Raw genomic sequence first — 21,848 nt, 5'->3', positions numbered from 1 at the left:
TTGGGGGGGCGTGAATGAGAAGTGAAAACTGCTCACCGACCAGGGACAATGGCCTCGGAGTGAGGAGGTGTTTTTTCCCCTGGCATGAAGAGCAGTTGGGGTGGTCCCAAGTGTAGGAGAGTAGGATCTGCTTACTATGGTTACCCCCCACTTTTTGCTGTGTTTCACTGGTTTATCGAATGTAGTCTAGCTCTGGCCCTGTTAATCAGGACCACAGCCTAGCTGTTCTCTCTCTAAATTGATTACCTGTACATTAGGTACACTCCAGATTTATTACTGGATCACCCTTGTGAGTCCCTAGTATATGGTACCTTAGGTACCAAGGGCATAGGTACCCCAGAGGCCTACCAGGGGCTGAAGCATGTATTATGCCACCACAGGTCTGCACTTGCAGCCTGTGTAAGGTGATGTAATAAGCACCCCTTACTTAGATATAGTATACCTATATCTACACACACACACACACACACATACATGTAGAGGGAATTTGTTGGGAAGATAACCTGTTGTTGATAACACTAGATATCACTAGTTTATACACCTGCATCTGTCACGCGGATGGTCTGAAGGCTATCAGATGGTTTTTGGGCCAGAAGCATCCCAAGTTTGCACAACACAATAACATGCTTTTACAGATGGTAACCTATTGTCTAAATAATAACATCTTTATCTTTGATGGACAACTGTACCTACAAAAACGGGGTACAGCGATGGGAACGTGCTTCGCCCCCAGCTACGCGAACCTCTTCGTAGGCTGGTGGGAGAAGCACGTGGCCTGGGGAGATCACAACGATCATTGGCTAGAGAACATTGTACTTTGGACAAGATACATTGATGATCTTTTTATTATTTGGAGAGGCGACCGCTCTTCGGCCGCGGAGTATGTTGCCACTCTGAATAATAATGACCTCAATTTAAGGTTCACAGAGAACATCAGTGATACCACAGTCAATTACTTAGATCTCCAGGTATATATTGAAGACAACTTCCTAGCCACTCGCCTTTTCAGGAAACCCACGGCGGGGAATGCAGTATTACACGCCGATAGCCACCATCCAAGTAGCCTCATTAAGAGCATACCGTACGGTGAGCTTTTGCGCCTTAAGCGCAATTGCTCTACCAATGAAAGTTATGATACGGCTAAAAAACAGGCTCTGCAACGTTTCACAAACAGGGGCTACAAGAGAGGACATTTGCAAAGTGCAGAACTCAAAGTACAACAAATTGAAAGAAGAACTTTATTGTCCTCAGCAAGCAAAAACAAAACCAAACCGGAGGACAATACTGTACGTATGATCACAACATACAATGAGAAATCTGCGCAAATTGTCCATATCTTTAGAAAGAATTGGCACATTCTTCAAACTGATTCTGTCTTGAAGAAGCATATACCAGATCGCCCCTCTATCACTTACAAAAGATGTCTATCAATTGGCGACCATCTTATACATAGTCATTTTACCAAACCAACAGCCACCAAAAACAAACTGGGAATAAATTGCTTTTTTCCTTGCAAGAAATGCAAGGCCTGTAAATTTAGTAAGAAAGTGACACAGTTTGAAGGTGCTCCAGGAACCAATAGGCCCATGAAAACGATCAATAATTTTTACAATTGTAATTCCGAATATACGGTTTATTGTCTCATCTGTCCTTGTAAAAAGAGATACATTGGTAGCACCAAAAATCCCACAAAGAAACGCATACTGGAACATATGCGGGCTATCTCTAATAAAGACCCCACCTACCCCGTTGCGAGACATTTTGAGTTATATCATCAGAGCAATAGGGATCTATTGCAATTTTATTGCATTGACGGGGTGGACAAACATGAGAGAGGGGGAGACAGACTGAAAAAACTCAGAGCCAAAGAGTCCCGTTATATTATAGAACTCCAAAGCATGAGCCCGGTTGGACTCAATAATGATGAAGAGCTTTGGGCACACCTAGACTAGTGCACTTTCGTAAAATGTATTCTGTTAAAATGTCTTGCATAAGTATCAATCTAGCATGAAAATGTGAATTTTGAAATGTGGGTCTATATAGTCAGAATGACACATATAGGAATTTGGTCCAGCATGAACTGACATGTACACCTAGCATCTCACTCCTCTTTTTCCTCTAAGATAAACTCCCCAAAAAATCCGGGATACAAGGGTCACCCCAGAATAACTGAATGTATATCTGGACATAATTATAAGCATTATGTTGGGAGCCACATGCCCATACAGGGCTCAATTTTGATAACTGAGTAGATAGCTATACATGATTGTGTGAGGGTCATTATGTTCTCATGAATTTTGGAACTTTTCCCCCTTTTTTACAGTTATGGTATCTACTAAGATCTCGTAAAATAACACAGGTCACATAATTAGTGAAATACACAATTGTATAATTATCATTAACAGACCTATTTTCTATGAATTAACGTTAGGAGTGGATCTTGACTCCTTTTTAACTCAATATTACATTATTATTGTTCATGCACTTGCACTTTTATATTATTGTGTAAATTATCACAAAAAAACATTATTTTTCACCCACTGTAACATGGCCGCCGCTTTGCGGATGTAAAGTTGGTCGAATCTATGTTCGTCATTTGTTTCCATGACCATGAAATTGAAGGGGGGGTTTATAACCATTGACGCACTGTGGGTTAATCGACATTGAAAAAGCCGCGAAGGCGAAACGCGTCTGTCGAACTGGGGGGGAGAGGACACTTAAGCACCGAATAAAGCATCTTTGCTTTGAAAATCAGACTCCGCGTGTGCCTCTTATATTTTTAGCAATCTTCAATTGCCTGCTAAGTATTGCTATATATATATATATATATATATATATATATATAGACACATATAAACCTATAAGGCACTCCTATGGCAGGCCTTGACAATCCTGAAGGCAGAGTGCTTGGTTTTGTATGAGAGGGTGCCCTAGCATGAGCTGAGCCCCTCTGCAGCTTTTGGAATCGGATGTATGATGTTACAACGCAGGCTATTACAACGCCTGCCTTTACAACGCGGTTTTTACATCGCATACCATTACAACGCATAGCGCTTTTGGGTGTTGGATAGTGAATAGTTTAATTTACTATTCCAAATCCAGTCCCCGTGGACACTAGGGAAGGTTATTGGATAGTAAATTAACCTATTCCCTATCCTAGAGCTCTCCCCAGCGCAATGCGTTGTAATAGTTTGCGTTGTAATGACCGCGTTGTAATGGTAGTGCGTTGTAAAAGTTTCATTGTAAGTGATGTTTCCCTTTGGAATCACTTCCTTATAGCTGTTCTATGATATAGCCATACCATATACTCTTAGGTGCATTGTAATCCTCGCAGTTAATGCTAACTTTAGAATGGTTTTTTATCACAACATGTCGTGTTTGATGTCAAACACTTTGGAATCCTCCCCCCCATCCCCCCCGCCAGTTCTGGCGACGGGGGTAGAATTCCACCCTTCTAGAGGGAGAAGACATGTACACGCTTACTTACCTGGTAAATGTTTAAAAGAGCCCCAGCATCACAAAATGGATGCTGCTGCCACAGACACAATTCTGACCTCCTGCTGCTGGATGAAACTCCGGCAGGGGAGGCCTGGACAATAGGTTTCCTGTCCACGGAGGTGCCAGCACCTCCCCAGACAGGCTTTAGTGTGTTGGGGCATGGTGGGTTGCATTCAGCGAATGCTTTCCAGACAATGCCTGGGGCACACAAGGTGTCCATGTGCATTTCCCAGTTCAAACCCGTTGCTGGGGCACTCAGCCCCAGCTCTTGCGCGAAACTGGACAAAGGGGAAGGGGTGTAACCACCCCCTCCCCAGGTCCCCCCATAGGTGGGACCCTAGAGTTAGTCCAACCCCTAAACTTAGTATAAGAATAGGAACCCAGTCACTAAGACTTTAGATTATCCTGGACGAAACTCTGATATGGAAATCTTGGACCTTCGACATTCCATATCGACTGGAAGACGGAAGACATCTCCCTTGGGGTCAAGGAGTGACTCCCCTGTTCAAACAGGCACCAAAGAAGCATCTTGCCAGTCTGTATTTTCAAGGCTCCCGATGGATCCCGAAGAATCTGCATACAGGACATGGACTTCCAGACATCTCCGATGCTGACATGAGTCCCCAGCGAAGCCGAGACCTGTAGCTATCACTAGAGACGTGGGACCGGAACTTCTGGCCATCCTGCACATTTGCTAGTGCATCGACTTCCCGAGTTTTCGCAAAGTTGTGCATTGTGCTATTTGTAGTCCAAGAACTGAGCACTTTTTGCATCAAAGATTGTGGGCCTACACTCCACGAGTGTTCCGTGGGCCCGCTTTCAGCATTTCAGCTCGAGGCACCTGTGCGATCCCTAGTCCATCGACTGGTGGGTCCCCACGAAGGACAATCCTTTGTTTCTTGGACTTCTCTGGTTGCTCCAGACATGCCCTGACTCCCCTCCAAAGGGTGAGTCCCTCAGACCTTGCTGGTCTACTCCGAAGCCAATCTTGTCATCTTGCGTGGGTTGCTGTTGCCAAGGCTTGTCCGGATACCGACGCTTCAGCACTCGACATCCGACGTGGGACAGCTCGAATCCAGCTCCTAGTTGTCCTCGACGCCTCCTGGACCTCGTGGCTGAAGAGTCAAGGTTCACCTGCATCACTTGAAAGCACCCGACATCGGCTGGCATCTTCTTGTCACCTTCCTGGTCACTGGCTAGTGACCCAGACTCTGTCCCCTCTGCTTTCATGTTCTTCAGATCTCCGATCCACCCTTGGATCCATCCGGACACCTTGGATCCAATGCACCTCTGTAAACCGTCTCTGTTTAGAGTGTAGAGGGTGGCATGGAAATGAAAGGAGGACTGGTCTGGTAATCAGGAATGAAATTACTCCGTGTACCCTGTGTATATATTAGGGGAGAACCAAAAAGCTAGAACTAGAATCAATACTCCTCTAGTTCCAGGAAAAAATAAACCTAAGCTGGGACTAGTATCAATACTCCACTAGTCTCAACAAACATGAAAGGAAGAACCTTTTTCTACATACATAAAACTAAACTGAGCACGAGCCAAAAGGTCCGTGGGGGTTATCTCAGGAATAAATCAGGACAACTGCTGATCCCTTGTCGTAGCAGGGATTAGCATCAGACACTCGAACTAAAACAACGTTCCGAATAGAAAGTGCCATAAACCATGAAACCGCAATATGCTAAGAAACAGACTAAGACTTCTGAAACTAGCAATGAAGATGTGTACCTGCACGGTAATGACCCGACGACAGCCGCAGACCCGACGGGACCCGCTGAACGCCACCACCGTGACCGGGACACAGTACCACAGGACCCCGGAACCGGAAAGGAACGCGAAGCATTCTTGGAATGGAAGGGAGGGACTAAATGCCGGGGAAGTTGCTCATGCGCATGCTCGGCTCTTCGCGCATGCGTAGCATACCTTGCCAACCAACTGGTTACTGTTCTTTCCAACCACGACCTCGGCTGCAAGCACGACAGGCTAAACGTATACTGTGCTAATTAACTGTGTGCTATTTAAGTTCTTGTATTGTGCTTTTGCCTCTAGCCTTATAAAGAGACTAGAGGAGTGTGTTTAGAACAAATACATATATTTTATATATATATACCTGGTGTGGTGCTCTTTTCATTCGGTCATTCAAGAGATTATAGACTGGTAAAACAAGCTGCTTTACATTCCTTCAAGACTTAGCCTGAAGGCTGCTCTCCACAGCTACCACTAGGATAGCTTTCTATAAAGGTTGTCTAAACCTACCATCAATAAGGGTCGTTTGGACTGGTGCAAGGTGCCCACTAGAATAGTGGACATCATATGCCAGGTCAACTTCTCACATTGGTGTGCAGCATGTGGAATTCCAGCTTGCATTGTTTTACCAGTTTTCGTGGAACGTTCTGCACAGCAGGGGAATTATTCCCGCGTATGAGCGTTCCATGGCTCATTACGAGCTCAGATCATCATGAGCACACCAGCACCGTGTCTCATCATGAGCACGGAAGGAGTTAAGGAATATGGACTATAGATTCCTTACATTAGCCTCCTCTTTCTCAGAAACGAACTAGCAGTCATAGAGAAGGCACTGCAGAAAAAAAGACTTTGGGACTGATTCACAAAGGTAGATTTACACTGAGATGGCCCATCAAGTCACACCTAAGCTCCCATTGTGTGTGGCTGTCTAGGCGGAATACACAAAGGCATTTGTCACCCATCCCAGACATGTGTTCAGAGACAGGCAGTAGGCACCAAATGGCTAAAGTAAGAAAATGCCCACCTACTAAAAGTGTCATTTTCAGAACGGCATTTTAAAATCCGACTTCACCATAAGTTTGGATTTTAAATTGTGTTTCCAGGGATCCCAGACCTGAAGAGTTCTCTCTTGGCAATTGGAAATTTCACGTAAGAAATGTAATGAGTTAATTCCAATGTTATCCTATCGCAGAGATAGGCCTTTCAGTAGTGAAATACGAATTTAAGAGTTTTTCACTACTGGGTCATGTAAAACTTAAGAGTACATCTCCTGCTTTTTCTGTTAATTCTTTTTTTTTTTTTTTTTTTTACTTTTTATTGAAGGTGGAAGTACATTTTACAAACACAAGGTTCCCTTTTGGTTGAGAATTCGTAATCTTACAGTTTTGCAGCTGTGATTCATAACAGTCACCTTTTAGTCATATAAGTAGTATGCGAACATTGCATGGGTGTGCCAAATCTATTGACCATACATCCTTACGTCTGTCTAGTACGTAGAATCTTAATAACCTTCATCCTTCAGCGTGTGTGCTAAACCAACCCTCAATATAGAAACATTAAACAGTAGAAAGAGTCATCTTAAGTAGGTACATTTGAACATCGACAGTGGTTCACATTCGTCCCTTACACCTTACGCAGCGTCATAATAGAATCTGCATTGGAGCTGCACAGTGTCCGCCAGGTCAATTGCAGTAATCACCCCCCCGCCATCTATTCGTCTTCCCCTTCAGAGTCTTTGTCTTCCTCTTCTGGCAGTGGTTCACAAAGGTCCCCTCTATAGGTGTTCCATGGTGTCCATACCTTGTTCCATTTGCGGGGACAGGCCCTCATTACATATATTGCTCTCTCCGTAATCATCAGCTTGTCCATGTTGTTACCCCACCTATAAGCTGTAGGCAAATCTGGCGCTCCCCACTTTTGCGCAATGTCTCGCTTAGCCACCATCATAGCCAGGGTAGCCCATATCAGTCCATGCCTATTCAGGTCATTAGGGTCCCAGATGTTTAATAAGCATTTTCGAGGTTCTGGCAAAATCGAAATCTTAAGCGTTTGCGAGATGGTACGCATAACCTGCCTCCAGAATTCTCGTATGTGTGTGCATTCCCAGATTGTATGATACAGTGTCCCCTCCTCCCCGCACCCCCGGAGACAAAAGGGATGTGGTGCCCGGTGAATTTTGTGCAGTAGGCTCCTAGTGTAATAAATACGGTGTAAGATTTTCAGTTGCACCAGTCTGAATTTTGCTGAGACGCCGACCTCTTTCGGGGAGGCCAGTGCCTCATTCCACTCAGACTCAGTAACCTCTCCTATTTCTCCCACCCATTTGTCTTTAAGCTTTTCTGTTGGGTCTCCCAGGTTGTTGATCAGTTTTTTATATGTGAGGGAAGTAGCGCTTTGTGGCATGTAGTCAGTTAGGAGTCTGTCTTCTAGTGGCGAGGATTCTGGTACGTCCGTACCCGCTGGGATCGCTTGGAGTAGCGCATGTCTTATCTGCACATATCTAAATGTCTCGGTCGGGCTCAGGTTATATTGTTGTTGTAGTTGCGGAAACACGATCACCGTGCCTTTGTCCCAGAGGTCCCCGACTGTGGAGATTCCTATGCAGTCCCACTGTGTGAATCCCTTGCATGATCGTAGGGCCCCCAGTGCTTTTATATCCCATAGCGGTGTCAGTTTGGTGAGTTTTCCCTGCCATCCTAGCCGCTTTTGTGCAATGTGCCATAGGGCCGTTGTGTGGTGTGTCGGGCCCAGTAGTCTCCGTACCTGCGGCTTGTTGTATAGTACTGCAAGCATGCAGTCCGACCCCAGTTGCGACCAGTCAGCTCTGTATGCCGGGTCGGTCCTTGGAGCATGTATCCATTGATTTATCGTTTTAAGATGGGCTGCCCAATAATATAGCTGTATGTTAGGCAGAGCTATGCCTCCTTCATACCAGCTCCTAGTCAACTTGTCATAAGCTATACGCGCCGGGCCATTGTTCCAAAGCAGGTTCGAGACCAGTGCCGCTACTTGTTTGAAGTATCTCGGTTCCACAAGATATGGGGTATTCTCCAGCACGTAGAGAAACCTGGGAAGTGCCATCATTTTATAGAGCGCTGCGCGCCCAAGGAGAGTCAACGGCAAGGCCGCCCAATGTTTAACATCCGCCCGAAGGCGTTCTATAGGTGGCTTCAAGTTCTTGTCAAAAAAGTCCGCTGCGTTATTCGCAATGACAATGCCCAGGTATTTAAAGGAGTCTCTTGTTAGCGTCAGGGGGCAGTTCTCCTGCAACACCGGGTCCGGACCTTGTAGTGTGTATACCACCGATTTAGACCAGTTCAGGGTATACCCTGATGATTTACCGTGTGTGTTACATAGCTCCAGCAACGCTGGGATACCACTTTCAGGCTCCACCATATAGATTAACATGTCATCTGCATAAAGGGATAGTCTATCTTCCCATCCATCTTCCCATGTGATCCCTTTTAGCAATGGGGTGGTTCGGAGTAGGATTGCCAGTGGGTCTATCACCAGGGCGAAGAGCAAGGGTGATAGCGGGCATCCCTGCCTAGTCCCCCTACCCAGAGGGAATGTCTGCGAGATGTGGCCATTCGCTACTACCTGCGCCACCGGCTTCGTATAAAGTAATCGCACCCAGGCTATAAATTTCGGTCCAAAGTCCATACGTCTCAACACCGCAAACAGATATTCCCATTCCACCAGATCAAAAGCCATTTTGGCATCAAGGGAGAGAATAACTGCCTTCTCGGGGATAAGGTGTGCTCGTGCCAGCACCCCATGAATTCGCCTGAGATTCAGAGTTGTACTTCTGTGAGGCATAAAGCCTGACTGGTCAGGGTGTATCAGCGTCTGTAGGTGCTGTATCAAACGGGTGGCCAACAGTTTCGCTAGCACCTTAGCCTCCACATTAATCAGGGAAATGGGGCGGTATGAGGAGCACTGAGACGGGGGTTTGCCCGGCTTTAGAATGGCCACGATTGTGGCTGTGCGCTGGTCTAATGGTAGTATAGCCTTTTCCAGGCATTCCATATACATATTCCGCAGTGGCTTACTCAGTGTTTCGGCCCGCGATTTGTACCATTCTAGAGGTAGTCCACTGGGACCCCAACGCTTTACCTGAGTGTAGTGCCTGAATTGCCAGTTGAATTTCGTCCTCTGTTGGGTCTAGTTCTAGTTCCTGTACTGCCTCTGGAGCGAGCTTGGGGATGTCAATGTGCTCAAGCGCGAGTATTGCCGCTTGGGCAGTAACCTCACGCTCAGGGGTATATATTTCTTGGAAGTGACGCGCTAAGGTGCATACTATGTCTTCCGGGTGTGTCTGCAATTGACCGTCGTGTGAGTATAGTCGCTGTATACCTTTGTTACCTCCCCCCCTCTTATCTAACAAAGCTAGCATTTTCCCAGCTTTGTCGCCCACATCGTATACCCTGTTGGCTGTTCCTGTGATATGACCTTGGACTGTCGCCGTAAGGTGGGCCCGATATTGTTGCTGCCGTAGTTGTAGTGCGTGTGCTGTTTCTGGTGAGGGGTCTGCCATGTGGGTGGTGTTCGCAGCGTGGAGCGCCAGCTCTAGCTCCGTGAGGTCCCTCCTGCACTCCCTCTTATGCCCCGTTATTGCTGCCATTGCTCCCCCCCGCAGGACCGTTTTGTATGCCTCCCAGAGTACCGAGGGAGAGGACACTGATCCTGTGTTTTCTTCAAAATAGCGTGTGGTCACTAACTGAAGTTCCTTCCTGATTTTCGGGATGGTGAGGTAGTTCGGGTATATTGGATAAATTCTAGTACGTCTCTTTTCTTTTGTGGTGAGTGACAGAGATATCGGTGAGTGATCAGAGATGCCTCTGGGCAGGATGTCAATTTTGTCTATCTTTCCCATTCCCGCCCCTAGAAATAGAAAGTAGTCTATGCGGGTTAAGCTATTGTGTACGGCGGAGTAATATGTGTATTGTGCCTCTGTGGGGTGCAAGTGACGCCATACATCTGTAATGCCCAGAGCCTCTAGGAATCCCGGGAGAGCTGGAGTCCCTCTATGGCGTTCTCTAGTGGGAAATGTGTCTAATGTCGGATCCATTATTGCATTGAGGTCACCCCCTATGATCGTGTCGCCATCTGGGAGGTCCAATAGGAAACTACCTAGTGCAGGTAGGGTCACAGAGTGGAGTGCCGGGGGGACGTAGACCGACACCACGTTGAGGGGCTTCCCCTCCCATTGCCCATGTAGTGCCGCGAAACGACCCTGATCGTCCGTTTTGCGGTGTAGCACCATGAAGGGTGATGTCTTTTTCATGAGTATCCCCACCCCTCGGGACCCAGACTTGAACTCCGCATGCGCCGCCATAACATAACCACGCCTATCAAGTGCCTTACATGCTGGTCCCGTGAGGTGTGTCTCCTGAAGCAAGATAAGGTCAGGGCCTTGGTGTTTGATTGCTTGCAGTACCAACCCCCGCTTTATTTTATCTCCCAACCCTCTGACGTTCCAAGTAAGTAGCCGCAGGGGGGGCACCTCAAGTGTCGTATGCGCACCCTCAGTAGGTGTAGAGTGTAATTGTTGGGCCATTGGATCGCCTGGGTAGTGTTCTGTATGTCACAATATTGGTCTTAGTGTACACGGATCGCTCAGTGTAGAGGTGTAGGAGTAGCATGTTGTCCAGCGCACTCGTGCAGCGTATGGTACGAGTGATGACCATCAATACTAACGGCAACTGTGAGGACTCATTGTAGTTGCAGCGCTTCGCTACGGTGCAAGGGAATCGCTTAGTGTCCTGTGTGTTCGTGTACCTTGTGGTGTGAGTGATGACTGCTAACAACAACAGTAACTGTGTAACTCCCCTTCCAACCCCCCTCCCTGCTCCCCTGCTCCACGGACAAATCCCCGCCCGCTTCCCCAACTTTGCAGAGTGCTTTATCCCATCCCAAACTATCTTACTTGCTCGTGGGGTCGGTGAGTCCCCTACAGGCACCGGCTCTGCCCACCTTACTCCGCTTCACCAGGCCCAGGTCCATCGCCTGCATCCGGTCCCTCCCTCCCACGTTCTATCTTCAGATAGGGCCCGGTTGACCAGAGTCAAGTGGATTCTGTTCCACGTCGGATTCTGCTCCCGTTATGTTCTCTCGCTGCGTCAATTGGTCGGTTTGCTTGCTTGCTTGGTCCCCGTTGCGATGGTTTGGCCGGTCCCTGTGCGACCGGCGAGGCTGTCCCACCTGTCTCCAGCCGTCAAGCCAGTCCTGTGCCACCTCCGGCTTGTCGAAGAACCACGTCTTCCCATTGGCTACAATTCCGAATTTGGCAGGGAACAACATGGAGTATGGCAGTTCTCTGTCTCGCAATGCCTTTTTCACCTCGGTAAATGATTTCCGGCGTCTGACCACTTCCGCCGTGTAGTCAGGAAAGAAAGCCAAGGTTGAGTTTTGGAGTTTAATGGGTGGTGAGACTCTTGCTGCTTGTAAAATCGCATCCCTGTCCCTAAAATTGAACAGTCTAGCCAGCACAGGCCTTGGCGTCGCTCCTGGTTTGGGTTCGCCTCCAGGCACCCTGTGCACCCTTTCCACTGAGAAGAAGTGTGATAGTCCTTTAGGTTGGAGTTTATTTTTGATGAGGTCTTCTACGTAGAGGTCCATCGCTCTTTTCCCTTCTGTCTCCGGAAGACCAAGGATGCGTATATTATTTCTTCGGGACCGCCCTTCCTGGTCGTCCAGCTTATCCTGCAGTTGCCGAGTGACCTTCTCCATACGCTCCATAGCTATTTGCAGTTCCGAAGTGTCCTCTACAAGAGATTTCGTAACCACTTCTACCTGCAACACCCTTTAAGTCATTTTTTGGAAATCAGCTCGCAGCAGAGTAACCTCGGAGGAAATAGAGCCCACTGTTGTTCGCACTTCGGAGAGGGTTTTCATGATGTCTTCCAGTGTCACTCTCTTGGTATTCTCTGCTTCTTGATTAGCGCCTGTGGAATTACGTCCATTCACTTGCGATTGTCCCTGCTGGCCATAGGCAAATTTATCTAATTTGGCTTGCGTTGATCCACTCCTATGTCCCCTGCCCGCCATGATTCGTGGCTCTCGGGTAATGGTCCCAGTTCCGGCGATCGCTATGGCCACTACACCACTGGTGGCTCTTCCCACTCGTCGTGGTTCAGGGGGGATGAGGTCGGTGTGTACCCAGTTATCTTGTGAGTCAAGAGGAATCTTTCGCTCCGGAGATCTGTGTTCCTTGCCCACAGGGGCGTTCAGCCCTCCGAATCTGTTATGTGCCGTGGAGAGTGATCTACTGCGTCGCCGTCCGTGCACCACAGCCCCTTCACCTGTCACACAGAGCGTCTATGGCGCGTATCCTCACGACTTATACCTGCCAATATCCTGTGTGGCCGTTCTGGGTGCTCGTGGCCTGTAGCGCTGCTATTCGTAGGCGGTCGCTGCGCCTTATCGTGTCTAGGCTCTGATTGCTCTCTGGCGGCGGCTGTCTCGGCGCGTGCCCACTGTCTGGCTCGACCTGTCTGCTGCTGGCATTGTTAGGCGCGTCGGCCCCGCGAGTCTCTGCTGCTGATGCTGTCTTTGTGGGGTATCTCCCGTCCGGGGTGTCTCCCACTATTCTTCTGCCCGGCCGGGACCGTCGCCGCTCTCGCGGCTGCTACGGTCTTTGCCGGCCCCTCTGATGTCCCCTCGTTGCCTCAGTTTTCAGTGGGACCCCGGGGGGACCAGCAGGTATTGCCGATGGCCCGCTCCACGTGTGTCTGAGCGTGTCCCCGCCGAGGGCGGAGGGATCCTCTCGCTCCCGGTACTGCAGCGTCTCCCCCTCCTTAACAGCGCAGAGGAGACCTCACCTTCCCAGGGGTGGTCCACGCTCCTTCAGGGTGCCGCTCGCCGTCCGGTCGCAGGCACGGTCCTGCAGCCGCCGAGTTCTTCCGGCGCTATCTCCAGGCCTCGGCGGGCGTCTCCGTCGTTCTGCGCACCGATGGTGGTTCAGAAGCCCCTCCAGTCGTTTGTGGCGCTGGGGCGCTCCTCGCGCTGCTCCAGTCGGGGGGGCGGGGGGCGTCTCCGAGATCAGGCCGGCCAGCCCTCACTTCCGCCGGGGTCGGGCAGTCACGTGAGGCCGGTGCCGCACTCCAGCCGCAGGCCCAAGTCGGCAGGGTAAAACGATGCAGTTCCCGGTCTCGGATGGGCGCCTGGGTTGGACCGGACGATGCCGCTCTTGCCCCGGACCTGGTTACCGCTCCTTCGGGTGGGGAATTTTGCGGATAAATGTGTCGGATTTTAACAAAGGCCGTGCTGCCTCGGGGAGCTCACACTTCACGCAGCCGCCATGCTCGGCTGCTAGCCACGCCCCCATCTCCTGGTTTTTAAATACATTGCATCCTGCCCTCTGGGCTGTCCAAGGCATACCTTAGGGGTGACATATGTATTAAAAGGGAAGGCTTGAGCCTGGCAAGAGGGTTAACTTGCGAGGCTGACATGGCAGTTTAAAACTGCACAAACAGGTTCTCCACTGGCTGGCTCAAGATATTTTTAAAGGGCTACTTCAGTGGGTGGCACAGTCAGTACTGCAAGCCCACTAGTAGCATTTAATGTACAGGCCATGGGCACATGTAGTGTATTCTACTAGGGACTTATAGGTAAATTAGTAGATTAAATAAGACAATCATGGTTATGCCAATCAAACCCATGTTTAGAGCAGTGAACACAAGCACTGGTCAGCAGTGATAAAGTGCACAGGGTCCTATGGCCAACACAGTGGCGTAGCTGGGGGGGGGGGGGGGTACTGCCTCATGCGGCACGAGTTTTGGGGGTGGCGGCCACCCGCCCTCTTACCTGAGGCCGTCGCGGCCGCAAGAATCAGCAGCACCCCCCACCTACCTGCAGCCGTGGCGGCCATATGAATAGCCAGCCCCATCCCCCGCTCTTTGATCAGGCCAGTGCAGACGGCAAATGCAGGGGCCGCCACTGGAGACCTAAAGACTAGCTACACCACTGGGCCAACAAACACAAAATCAGCAAATTTGGAGGTAAGTAGGCAAAAGGTTTGGGGGAAGACCACCCTGAGGAAGTCAGGTCAAACAGGCTAGGAGCTTATATGTTTGCAAAGTACTCCTCAGCAAGTTAAGGAACAGGTTAGACTTACCCTTTCACGTACATGATTTGACTTAAATTTGGTCTTTCTAGCATTGAAAACAGTTATGAGAGAAAAGCCTACAAATCTCTTCCACGCAAGAATGCAAGGTGTCACCACTTACTTGAAGTCTTAAGAATGGCCCTTAGAGTTTGCCATGTTTCTGTTGGTCTCTCACCTTGTGGGAATGGACAACACTATTGCAGATAGCCTGAGAAAGCATTTTCCCTCTCAGCATGAGTGGGAAATCCTACAGGAAGAGTTTGCTTCCTTCTATTCTTTTTTCATCTTGAAGTGCACTCCCGAAACACTACGGAGGGATGCGATCCCTGTGAGATGCCCTTCACCTCGCGGTACACCACCGGAGGGAAGTCACACTGTGCAAGAACGGAAAGCAGCATATTCTTTCAGTGCACTTGGTGGATCTCAAGCCGTTCATTTCGCCTGTCTCCATTGCGCTGGGTAAATTATCACCCCCCCTTTTATCTTGCTTACTATTCACCTGTGTATAACTGATCCCTACCTTTGCCTCTTCTGAAAGTCGAGTGCGCCACTACTTTTTGGTATGTGATGTTACAGATTATCAGACATCTTGTCGTACTCTCTTTCAGTTTCCCACAAAATAGTGGACAGCCCTCATACGCATAGAATCTAACAAAGGATGGGCCTTAACTCAGCCTATAGAGATAGAAGAAGAAACTGCCCCACCTTTAACTAAAAATAAAAGGAGGACAAGAACTATCCAGGCATACAGTCTAAAACACAGAGCCCTCTTTAAATATCACCTTGAGCTCCTGCAACTCCATGGTTTAAACTATTTGTAAACATGTTTTATCATCAGAGGGCCTGTACTAGTTTGAAATGCTTATACTGGAACAGGACCTAAATTGCGTGCAAGCTATGACTATTGTCATAAACTGTATACTAGTCGGATTAGCAGATAACAGAATAGGATATACAGAATTAGTTATCCTACCTCAATGTTTTTGCCTTTGACCTATCCTAGAAACCTATAAAAATATTGAATTTGCTCCCTCGCACGATCCCCAGTAACTTGATGTCATTCGTCATCGCTGTTCACTATCTTGGAGGGCCCTAGAGGACTCACTCACAGATATCAGGTCAACACTCAGATCCCTCACCTTCCCCAGCCTTCTCTCACACTCACCTATAATGATGTGTAATGGACTCACACCTTCGCCTCCCAACATGAGAAAGATGAATACCTGACTCAAACCTTCGCCTCACATCATTCCTAAGGTTGATCGTGTCCACTTTAAACACCTGCTTGACGCATTTTGTTCAGCTATGGATCCTTTGACAGCAATGGACACTAGCCTAGTAAAATCTGGCAAACATGTTTATAAAATAAATTATCCCCCAAACATTACAAAAAATGCGGATAAGAAGTTTAAACACAGACTACTAAAAGCCCTTCCCGAAACACAGATCTCTGACCCATACTTCTGCATAAAAAAATATGTTATCACTTGTGACTTCATCCTCTATATGAGAAGAAGGGCACGTTGGAGGAAAGCCTTTCTCTCTCTCTGCTCCAGATCTCCACATCCGAAAAACTCCCCATGACTCAAGACTCTCAGTAACCCCCTCCATCTCCATCTATAATTGTGGGACAATACTCATTGAAGCATCAGATCACAACCCATAGCTATTTGAGAAAAATGTTTCCCTATATCAAAAAAGCTGCATCCATGAATATGCCCTACTCCTCCCAAGGCCGCTATATACAGGCATGCAACAAGCACTCACCTTCCAAGGGATCTTAACCAACCCCTATCGCTCGTTATTCCACACCACATTCCCACTTCACAACAAGTGCAAACACTACTGAACCATATAGCCATGGTAACCATTCACTTCCTCTTACATGCCTGTCCACCGCCTCTCTCTACAATCCATAGAAGTCCCAAAGACTACACCAAATATCACAGACCTCAACCAGTCACTCACCCTGCCTCCCTCACCTCACACTAACCCCCTACGAACTAATCAGAATCCCTCATACTCCTCAGATCCTTTATCACTACTCGCACACACCCCTGGCCAACAGCACAACGCCTACCCAGGATTCAACACCACACCTGCTACACTCCCAGCACTTCAAGATGGCAAGGCTGATGCCACTTCTCCCACATCGCAACGTGCTAGTCAAACATACCTGACCAGCATAGATTCCAACACTCCATCTACCCCCTTCCCCATACATCAAGCCCCCTATTTATCCTCACATATCCTACTAGCATCCTGGATGGATGAGATCATACCAACATTACATCAAACGAACGAAGACTTACATAGTCTCATACATCTTACCATTAAGTCGACTACCAATTATGGGATAAGAAAGCAGCTCAGTTCAACCTCGCCTGGCTGCGAACAACTTAACTCTTTCCCTTCTATGCTTCCAATTCTCTCTACACCCACCCTTCCTCATCTGTCCCGAAGCACCCATTTCTGAGTTGGAGAACACTTCCCTGCCCCAACGTACCCTCTAGACCCTTAAGATCCATTGATCGAAACTCATTATCAGAGGAAGATACCGAATCACTCCTACTATCATACAACTCTCTACACCATGAGGATATTGACAATCAGAGTCAAATCCAATCTATCTCTTCAAACCCTCACAGAAACATCAAATCCAACCTCAGAATGATAAATAAACATAACCTCAAGAGAGTTACATTCACCCAAATTTAAAGACATCCCCAAATCCTTTCTTAAATGCATTCTTCTCAATTGTAGATCGGCTGTTAGACATGCAGCTGACCTCGCAGATCTCATACTAGCACATGATCTAGACCTCTTGATCCTGACAGAAACTTGGCTGAATGAGTCCTCTGCACCTATCCTCGACATTCTAGTCCCTCCTAGTTAAGATATCACAGACTAGATAGACCTATCAGACTAGGGGGTGGCACCACTTTTATTCACTGTAACAGCCTTTCAGTTAAACAGTTACAGTCCCCTGCTCTTTCATCATGTGAATATCTATGTATTGAAATTGCCTGCAACAATGATCCCCTCTGCAAACTGCACACATTCTATCATCCACCCGGTGATAATCTCTCCTTCGTAGAACAAATCATGGATATCATCACAACACACACTGGTCAACATGACACTCAAATATTCCTAGGAGACTGGAGGGATCTAAATGACCCTATAGTTAACAGCCTTAAATCTTTCTCAAAGATCTTAACTTTTTACAAATTTGTGATAGCCTCACATACAACAAGAGGGAGATCATAGATATCATCATCTCAAAAGATAACTCTATCCAATTGGAATCTATCATCCCCTGTGATTGGTCTGACCATCACTACATCACCTTCCTCATCACTATTCCCTTGAGAACAACTACCACACAATTTAGAAAAGAAACAGATACAGATGAATCACTGCAAGACTTAATTTGAGCCCATGAAGGTCTTCTGAAAGAGGTATGGAGAATCTTTCACTACCGTCATTGGAGACATCAAAAGACGCTTAGCTTGCCTTGAGCATGCATTCCCTCTGATCAGGTACCTGACCGTCTCTTGACACCTCAACAGCATCCTGGCCACATTAATAGACAAATCTTTTGAGCTGGTAGTCTTGCGTGACCTGAAACTTATCTCAAGCAAGGCTTTTTTTTTGGCTGCCCGTAACACTGACCAATCATACTGTTCAGCTGAAGGCTATTTGTGCCTCAGAATGTTTAATGCATTTAACTTGGACAAGGAAGTCCCTCCTCCCTGGTAGTGTAAATGTGTATTAGCATCACCAAGGCATTTTGGTCTGTACAAAAGGACTACATTTTTATTTTACCATTAAAAAAAATGAGACACGGTGTTTTTAAAGCGTTTCTTTGCACAAAGGGCAAAAAGCATTTACAAAACACTTTGTTACAATTAAAATAGACGCGAGGAAAATGCACATTTTCATCCAAGTGCCTTGTTATGCACTTGTTCTGGGCCCTGCCAGAATATATGACATGACACAGAGTTGCCAATAACTTCTGGATTAAACCATGAACATATTTTCAAGATTTCCCAGTGATGCGCCCACATACACAAAAACTGTAAGTCTAAGGAGTCTTTTATCACCTACTCATCTGAAATTAGTTTGGTAAAATTGTGCGTATAAATAATATTTTATCTGTCCAGAAGCATAGTGCTTTAATTCAGTCACATCAATACATACAGCCTTGTTTGGTTCTGGCTTGAGTAGTCCTATCCAAATGTACACAAGTCTGCTTGTGAAGGCGTGCTTTGGATGTCATGGTAGGGCCAGCCCAGGAAGAACAATTAGAGTAAAGGTTAGCTCAAGTAGTAATGTTGTTATTCTTACAAGGAGAAGTTCAGTCTACTAGTCCCAGTTCCAATATAGAGCACTCCTCTAGCTGAGAAATGACCTCGTGTTTGATGTTCAAGGGATAAAGACAAAAGAGAGGCCCAGGCAAGAGGTTGTGAAGTCTGCCAATTTGGAATTAAGAGAGAGTGGGATGAGCCCCTTAGGCTATCCCAAATCAAACTGCAGAATTTGCAGATGTGATACTGTAGTGCTCAGGAAAATCTCAGTGAAAGACAAGGAATTGTTCCTCGATGGCTTATAATTTGCAGCAATAATGAAAGGGATAAACATTATCGAAATGTAAGTTTGAACGACATTTCATTTGATAGCAGAGAAGTCAAGAAGAGAAATCCTGGGGTCCTAAACCAAGTAATATTGTGTGCCTTGCCCTAGAGTCACTGCTAGGCTGAACTTACAAACCAGAGCTTGCAGAGTCAGTTTACTCACCTCCTTCCAGGGACAATACAGTGATATATGCTTGCAAGACATGCCTTTTATTTGCCAGGAAGCATGAATGATAACTTAGCAGAAAGAAAAGGGGATCCAGAGATCTCTGCAGTGAATACTTCTTGTGGAGCAGTATGCTTTGTGCCTAGTGTCTTGCTGTGGAAAGGAGGCGTGGCATTCTAAAGATATTGGATATAAAGTGATTGGGCTGAAGGTTCCAGGCTGATGGCAGGACACACCGTTCCCCAGTTGCATCTAAAATGTATTCCATTACCTCAATGGGGCATGTGGCAGCAGCTACGAGCAATTTCCAACCTATGTGTTATCAAACAAGGACCTAGTGGAGGCGTCAGTGGTGTGAATGGATTCGGTCCCAGAAGTCTTACAGTAGCTCATCATGAGTGTGGTTTCCCTATAAATACAGCCACACTTCCAATAATGCTGCTCAGTATTCTTTGGATTTCCTATAGGAAAGCTTTGTGGCAGCAGCACTCAACTGGAAATCTGACGCACTTCATTCTAGAAGAATACAATACTTTTGAGTGCTGATAAGAGTGTCTCTGCATGCCAGTAATTGTTACTCGAAAAAGTGTTTGGAGGTTTTCTGACTTTCAACATTGCAGAAAGCAATCTTTATTTAACCATATCCGATATATTGGTTAGTTTGTGTGTTTGAAATTGCAGAGTAGATTGTAGGCTACAGAAAACCTGGGAAGGTCAATTTGATGGAAAAATATTGTGCAGAGCCCTCAAACCTTAACTTCACTTCATTTTGGAGACTTGTGTCTAATTAAGGCTTTCAAGAGGAGATCGAAACTGCTGGTTTATTTAATATGACTGTTGTTGAAGAGTGCATGAACTCAAGATCTGCAGCATTTTCAAAAGGAAATGCAGTAGAAGTAATTCAAGGACCCCATTGTAAAACGGATGTACAATGTGCAAAAACTGTTGTCGTTCATTCCTTTCTCAGAAGAAGGCTCTTTCATATCCAGGGGATGCAAGCAGTCACTCAAGTGATTAGTGAGGAAAATCTTAGAACTGGGAGGTGTGGGTATAAGAAGTAAAACATAAACTAATTTCTGACCTTGCTTTTGCAGATCTCCTTTCCCCACTGTTTCTTTTCCAAAAATCCTCCCCCCCCCAACAAGCCACTTTGATCATCTTTATTCTAATTTTAGACATACTTGGCAGAGCTGGAGAAAGGCCATCTTGAGCAACGGTAAGATCCTGAGATATGGTAAAGAGGACTTTGGAGCTGACACATGATCTGCAGGAATCAAAGTGTAAAAATACTCAACTGTCGGTTTCCAGTGAGCAGTGATAAGCATTACCCATCTGTAAAACATTGCTGCTTCTAATGGACAATGTTTCTGAGATCCAGCTGAAGAACGGATGGAGCATCCTTTTCACCAGAACTCTTCAATATAAACTCCCTCAAGTGTGACCTAAACCTGTTTGGACTAAACTTCTACTCTTCCCCTGGGAAAAAAATAACTCTGCAATTTCTATGAAACCTGATATGAAAAGAAGACTGGTGTATCTAATATTGCATACTAACGCCATGCTGCAAGGGCCACTGAGGGACACCCAGCCGGAAGCTTTGTGTTTTTCTTTGATCTTCTTCACAGCCCAGCCATTCCAACACATCCAATGCTGGAAAGCATTTCTTAGATCAGACTTCAGGACTCTCCCCTCTGTTGAAGTTTGTACTCCAAAAAAGAAGGTAACTTGTTCACTCCAAAATGTATTTGATTATGTGCTCTTTCTAGTTTTACAGTCATGTGGGTGCCGATGGACCAACTCATGCTAACGAGACCCCTAGAAAAGATGATTTGTGACACCCGTAGAATTGCCCCCATTCACTTTCATTAAAACAGTTAGAGTTATTTTTTAACAGGTTTGCCAATTTTTAGAACTTGGTTTGGACTTTACTTTACAGTGGTTGACCGCTACAACTCATGGCACTGCCATCTCAGTTAGACTTGACCTTGGCTGTCAAGAAAAGCTCTGTTTTCCGCATTGGGATAAACCTGGCCAGACTGTCGTCCAAGTTTTTTCTCACTACTTCCACCGCCTAACTTAAGATGGAATTTGCAGATTATGGACACCATATCGGTACTCATTTTTGGGGAGCAGGACTTATTTTTATCATTAGACTTTGACCAACAACAAGGGAGAAAGAAGGAGGAAAAGAAGGAATGAAAGATAGGTAAACAATGACAAAGGGACAAGGTACAGAAGACAAAAGCTTACTGTAGTGAGATAATGAGGCAAGAAGCATTGGGTGTTTGAAGAAAGAGTATTAGGTGGATTCAACAATAAGTTACTTTGGCACTCCAAAACCCCACCAGTTGGCCGTGCCAAAGTCAGTCTCCTTAGAAGGACTTTGGGTCTCTGCACTAATTACTTAACATATTGGGTAGTGTCCCCATCCCACCACACACATCACCACTGCCACATGAACTTTATAAACAAACCATTTGCAACATTCATTGTTGTCTGTTGCGATACCACAAATAATTTAAAATTGTTTCCTTCAATGAAGCTAAAATAAAATAATTACATTTTAGCTCAGTCAAAACTTTGCAAAACTCTCCTTCGTTGTCACTTGAAGTTCACACATTTTAAACACTCCTGCCTGTGCTTTTATTAATACAACTTCATTTTGACTCCTACAATACACTAT

The 21,848-nt window shown here is 46.5% G+C and overlaps 1 protein-coding gene across 4 annotated transcripts in view; it reads right to left on the bottom strand.

The window, feature by feature from the left end:
• The window catches only part of LRRC72 (leucine rich repeat containing 72), a 167,115-nt gene that overhangs the window by 6,782 nt on the left and 138,485 nt on the right, over nt 1-21,848 (bottom strand). The window lies entirely within an intron of this gene.

This window comes from Lissotriton helveticus, chromosome 10, assembly GCF_964261635.1.
Source record: "Lissotriton helveticus chromosome 10, aLisHel1.1, whole genome shotgun sequence".
In the NCBI taxonomy this organism is placed as follows: Eukaryota; Metazoa; Chordata; class Amphibia; order Caudata; family Salamandridae; genus Lissotriton; species Lissotriton helveticus.
Note: the sequence above shows the minus strand (reverse complement) of the source record. Positions and strands in the feature narration are given on the sequence as shown.